This window comes from Bactrocera latifrons, unplaced genomic scaffold (assembly GCF_001853355.1).
Source record: "Bactrocera latifrons isolate USDA-ARS-PBARC rearing strain unplaced genomic scaffold, ASM185335v1 scaffold_120, whole genome shotgun sequence".
In the NCBI taxonomy this organism is placed as follows: Eukaryota; Metazoa; Arthropoda; class Insecta; order Diptera; family Tephritidae; genus Bactrocera; species Bactrocera latifrons.
The window spans coordinates 881767-888190 of record NW_017534631.1 but is presented as its reverse complement, the minus strand read 5'-3'; the positions used below and the strand labels follow the sequence as shown (position 1 = coordinate 888190).

The 6424-nt window shown below is 35.1% G+C and overlaps 1 protein-coding gene across 1 annotated transcript in view; it reads left to right on the top strand.

Annotated features, from left to right (window-relative positions):
- The window catches only part of LOC108978354 (adenylate cyclase type 8), a gene marked incomplete in the record, with an annotated part of 140871 nt that overhangs the window by 32184 nt on the left and 102263 nt on the right, over nt 1-6424 (top strand).

Sequence of the window (6424 nt, the reverse complement as noted above, 5' to 3'; positions counted from 1 at the left end):
CGATTTATCAATAAAATTCAACTTTTATGAATTTGTACACCATAACGTTTATGTGGCTTAATTGTGTGAGCACAAGTGTACTTCCTTTTGAAATATTTGTGAAAAACTAATTTGTAGTAGAAAGCAAATGAATTTTTTCGCAATGAATTAAGTTAACTTTTGAGGCAACAACGCAAACAAAACAGCTTAGTGATGCTACCAAGCAACGAAAAAACTATCATTCTTGCAAGTCTGGTACATCTTTACTCGGTAAAACGATAATCTGTGAATTCTACAAAAACAGTGTAAACGAATTAACAAAACTGGCTGAATACCCCTATTGTATTATAAGTAAAATCTAACAACAACCACGTCTACTTCCATCATTACTTTAAGATACATCTGATTCTTTCACTTCATGTAGAGTGTACCAAGGAATATCTCTCAATTAACGAAAGCGAATCATAACGTTTCAAGCACCCAGATAACGTATATTTTAATCTTACTGCCGATAACTGACACTAACTTTTTTTCATTTTCGCTGACAGTTTATTTGGAAGGATATTTAAAATAGCAAAGCCAGAAAATAAAGGCGTAATGTAATATTGAAAAACTGTATCAATGCATTGAAAATGTTGTACGACAAAAAAAATTTACTGCGCGCAGATTTGAAATATTTGATAAGCAAACGTGCGAAAAAACTACTGTGTAAAAATTTAAGGGCTTATACATTTTTCATGAATACACTGCAAAATGATTGAAGAAACAAATAAAATATTTTTTTGAGTTACAGTCAGCCAAATTGCAATTTTTATCAGATAAAGTAAAACTGACAAGGCATTGTATGGAAAATTGGGTACCGAACAAAAAAATTGAAAGTGATTGGTTCATTTGTCTCCAAACAATCCGTCAAGCAAATTCGAAAAATGCAGTTCACAGAAAAATGCATTTAAAAATAAACGAATGGAGCTTATTGAAGCGGTTACATTTTGGTAGCATCTTTTTAATTTTGAGGGCCTTCGCGCGGTTTTTTTGGTTTCGGCTCATTTTTGCTTCACCACGATGGTTTTTGACTCGCTTTCATATCAAACTCATAAATGGTACTCTTTTTGAAAAAAAAAACTTGAGCTTTATCGGGACGAGCCGAGCAAGAACGCGATCAAAACATCCACCACAATAATTCGGATAGATTAGCGAGAAATGTCGCGCTCTCCTGACGTTTCTCTAATTACTGCTTAATGATTCTTAAGCTATATGCTTCAGTTTTTTTGACATTTTCAACAGTTGAAGAGGTCGAAGGTCGTCCAGAACGAGACATGTCTTTGACTATCTCTTTGAAGCCTCTTTACAACTCCTAAGATTGTAGTCTTTTATAAAAGTGAATCTTTAAAAGCCCAATATTTGCAATAATTTCGCCCGCGAAATTTGGTAGAAATACAAAATTTGTGAAAAGTTCTTTCTTCGATAATTTTATCCATTGTAAAATTCGTAACGCACTACTTCGGTGTACCGACTTAAGCAGCTGCTGTAATCAAACTGGCTAACAATTCGCGTTCATATTTGGCAATTAAGGACAGTCCTATACTGATAGTCATTCATATCGGGAAATTACTTATAATAATGTACCAACCATGTTTTAAAAATTTAATTGCGAACATTTCGAGTGTCAAAAATTTGTAATCAATTCCAAGTAGGAGTTTATGATGAATGATTTATTCTTGTCGCCAACAAACGCTCTTTGTTGAACTAACTCGCGAAAAATAAAGTTGCGTGTCGACTAAAGTCTACCGCAATCAGAGTTTTAACTCAGTAATAGAGTAGTGATCAAAACAAAACAGAAACTATGAATTATTGCAGAATAAAAACTAGTTTGGCAGACGCTTGTGAATGCAGTCTGTCAGTTTGTGGTAGCTGGAGTGCTCTCGGCAGGTTATTTAGCATTGCTGAAATTAAAATTGTACACTTTTCAGTAGGCAAAGAAATGTTCTTGTTAATGTACGAACATACATACAATATATTTACACACATAAATACATTGTATTGTGCATATATGCAGTGGCACTTGTTACGTTGCTAATTAATAATAGATAACGTAATTAACTTTTCAGCAAAATGTTACAAAACTTTTAATGTTTGTGCCGACAGAAATGCAAACAGTGTGTATGTACATTTATATATATATATATCTATACTAGAGGACCCGTCCACATTTTACTGGGGCTGATACATAGGTAGTACAACTAATATCATCTATATGATTTCTATTATTTAGATTATAACTATTAGCATTTGGTATCGGATTTTGTGGTGAAGTGCTTGTTTACAAAAAAATTAATCAAAAAGCATTTCGTGCGTTAAGAAAGCATTGGTTTTTGGGGGAAAATTGAATTTGGGCTGTGCACCAATGAAATCGAGTCGAGTCGACAGTCAGGTTCTCTTGCGTGGCAAGGCAAAAAATCGGCTAGCAAGGTTATGGCATCAGTCCTTTGGGATGCTCGTGGTATACTATTCATCGAATGATTACTGTGCCAATTTTAATTCATTGCACTCTGCATTTGGTTGCAGTTCTATTTCACTATTCCCAATATTTACCAATTTTATTATTTTTTAGGAAAAATCAATTTGAAATATATATAATTCATCGCTCCCTTTGAAATATTGCACTGCTCTACGCAATGCTTCGAAAAGATTGCTGTATATCTCAAATTATAAAAGACCCTTTTATCAACACTTCAGTTATGCCGCTATATTTTTATTCTAGATATCGCATTTGGTTTGTTATGAATGCATTTGCGTCCTTCGCCCATAAACTAACAAAGTATCCGCAAAGCCTTGAAGACGCTTGTTATGCATTCTTGTTCTCTCCAATAGTTAGCAGGTATGAAAAAAATGTAATGGCTACCCGTAGAGGTACTGAATCACCCAATTTATTACTTAAGAATGAACAACCCTGTCAACATTATGAAAATGTGCTATTGGTTTCCAGATGTCGCCTTCTAGGGTTTGAATATTGGATACTGCGATGGTAGCGCATTTTATCGGATCCAATGTAAAACATTCCAAATTAGCAATTAATTACAAATGAAAAATTAATTAAAAAAAACATTTATCAGTGGACCAAATTGTGAATCTAAACCATTCTCGAATCTCCTTAAACACACACAAAAAATTTCAACAAAATCGGTCTAGCCGTTTAGGAGCAGTTCATTTACAAACACACGGTCAGAAGATTTTTATATATAAAGACTAGCTGACCCGGCAAACGTTGTTTTGCCATGTATATTATTTCTAGGAAACATTTTTTTAGTTCAATAAAAATAACTATCTACTACTAAGTGTGCGGGGATGTATTTATAACCGAAAGCATTATAAACAATGAAAGTATGCTTTATTTAAGTTAATAAATTAATCCTTATTAAAGTAACGAATATATTTTAAATTACAATTTTTGATAGCTTTCTAAACATCAAAAATAATTATTCATATTATCCTATCAATTATGGCAACTGAAAAAAAATATTTGTCTCTCAGTGCAATAGAGTGTACAATATTCTTGGTTAGTCCGTCTTTAGCCAACACAAACAAACTGGAGGGTTTTCCCACGCGAGAACATGTCACATATAGTTGTCCGTGGGAAAAGCATGGTGTTTCCAAATCTAAGCCACATACAGACAATGTCTGGCCTTGTGACTTATTAATCGTCATAGCGAATGCCAATCCAATGGGAAATTGAGTGCGTTTGAATTCAATTGGCACATCTGTAGTAATCATAGGCATTCTTGGCATTAAATTGCGAAGCAGAATAATCGAAGATCCAACCTTCAATTGTAAATGATGTGGTGGCATGCCTGGCAAATCCAATGAATTTAAAAACTCAATTGGATAATTCACAGTCTCGTTGGTATCGCAAACTGCATCGATAGATTTGTATGACACCAAGTCCCCAGGCAACAACTGTTGAATCTTTAAATTTAACCCATTGACGTCCACATTTATAGCTGCCAAAATCGCTCTTTCTGCGAGCCACTTACGATTTGCATATTGTGTGTGTACGTCGGGAAATATGTGATGGATGAGAGTATTTTGCGAGTCGACGATTGTGCAGAAGTCCGTCTGTAATTTAATTTTTGTGTGCCATAGTGCATTCATCCCAAATAATACTTTTACATTGTTCCAGCACTATGGGCATAGACGATTGTTTTTTTTTTATGTTGCACACTGCATCTGGATTATTTTGAATGGTCCACGGCAGCTTAAGTGCTGAATGAGCTGTTCTTCCTCCATCTAATAAAGTTGCTGCAATGCCAGAAGATGCAACGGCCAATGCAATGTCATTTTTTGATCGTATCTCGGCCAGAAGTAACGAAATAAGGAATATTTTGCCAGTTCCACCTAGTGCATCCAAAAAAAAAAAAAGAATCCTCCTTGTCCTGCCGAAACTGCCAGCTTGATGCGATCGTAAATATTTTTTTGTTCATCATTTAGTAGTGGAACATTGCGACTAACAATGTCTGCCATTTCTACAGTACCGTACTGTAGTTCACGATTGATATCTGTGTTGAGTAAATCAGATGCACTTCGATTCGGTGAGCTCATACCGAAATTACTGATTGGCAAATTCGCAATAGCAGTGCAAAGATCCTCGATAGCAATCAATGATTCATTTTACATTGCATCACTGAATGATATCGTTAGATCATTGCACCTTGTACGATGTCGATATAATATATCATCAGTCATTGAATCTTTGTGATTATCCCACAACATTTGTGCTCGGGCCGGGAAACATGTAGTCAGTACTATAGCAAACAGTAGACGAATTTGTGATCCTGTGCAGTTTAATTTTGCTTCAGCAAGCGTACTGTCCCAATGATTGTCGTCTTCTAGCAAGCCTAGAGCAAGGCATGCATCTTTATACGTAGGATACTATTGTCCATCTACCTTACGTATATCTTAAAATGACAATGGTCCGGTGACATTAACCAACAATAGTTGCAGGTAAAAGCACTCAGTCTGCCTTGGATTGACTGTATATACACGACCCAAAATATTTGATTTAAATAAACCGGGGTGCGCATCAACTGGTGTCCCTTGCTTGCGGGGTATCCATTTTCTTTTTTGAGAACATGTAAAATTTGGAACTTGTGGAACTTCAGAAAAGAGAAGTGTTTGTGCGAAGGCACCAAAAGCATCCGCACAGTTCAAAAAATTCGGTCAGCGTAGATTTTGGTGGATTTGTAGCACGATCAAGCCCTGGCCGTTTTCAAGGTGGACAGCTAAATGAATAACTGCTGGATCCCGTTCATAAATTGGGAAACCGAAAATACGCCAGACAGCTTCATTGGAACTGACATACCGGGAAATTTGGTAATTCGTAATTTCATCATTTTGATTCAACGGAGGAGAATGTAAATTAGTATTTGCGAATATATTTGATACTCTTCACCGAACTGCATGACTCAACATTAATACGAGCATTGAATGTTTTGCTCAGCAGAGGTGAATATGGTACCACCCAACGATTGCCAATGTCGATGTCTGCGTTGCTGATAGTTTTAATGAAAGATTGTCCGCCATTTTCGGTACTTCTTCGACGATATATTGGATATCCGTCAACATGTGTGACCGTATTAATATGTAATAATTAAATTATTAATAGGTAATAAATCCTTCTACATATCAGTGTATTGATGAAAAATAGTGACATAAAGTTGTATTCATTTGGTTGTTATTTGGCTTACCTTTCACAATAAATAAACCGGTATATTTATTAATCACCTCCACTTTTTCGTTTTGATTTCAAACTATTTCCAAAAATATTTAAGAACAATATATACACGTACGATAATGGCCGTTGTTGACGGGAGCTTACAACACATGTTTATTTACATGATATCACTTAATAAACTGAGAGCTAAAACTGTCTTTGTCAGATTAAAACATTGTAAATAAATAATTATTGCACTGGAAATGAATGATAAATTTATGATGACAGTAAAATTAACATGAGTGTTGCACAGAAAAATTAAAGAAATAGGTATAATAGCGACTGCTACGATCGATACACAAATAAAACCAAAAAAATGGCTGAAAAATTTATACTGAGTAAGACAGGAGACCGGCATCGTCGTCATCCCTACTCTCATAATTAATGGAACTTGAAATTATGAACTATGAATAAGAATTTATCGTACTACAATTGTAATATTTCGATTGCCATCTTGCAACCCTATTACGGATATGCGGATAGAATTTCGTCAACGATATCTCACGAACAAATCAACCGATTTTGACCTGGTTTGCGGCCATCGACGTGATTTTTCAGAGTCGAAAGCTGATTAGTCTTCAGAATTAATCGGTCGAGTCGTTTCAGAGTTATTTCAAAATCGATTTTTGCGATTTCTTTCGTCAACGATTTCTCGAAAGAAAATTTATCGATTTTGAC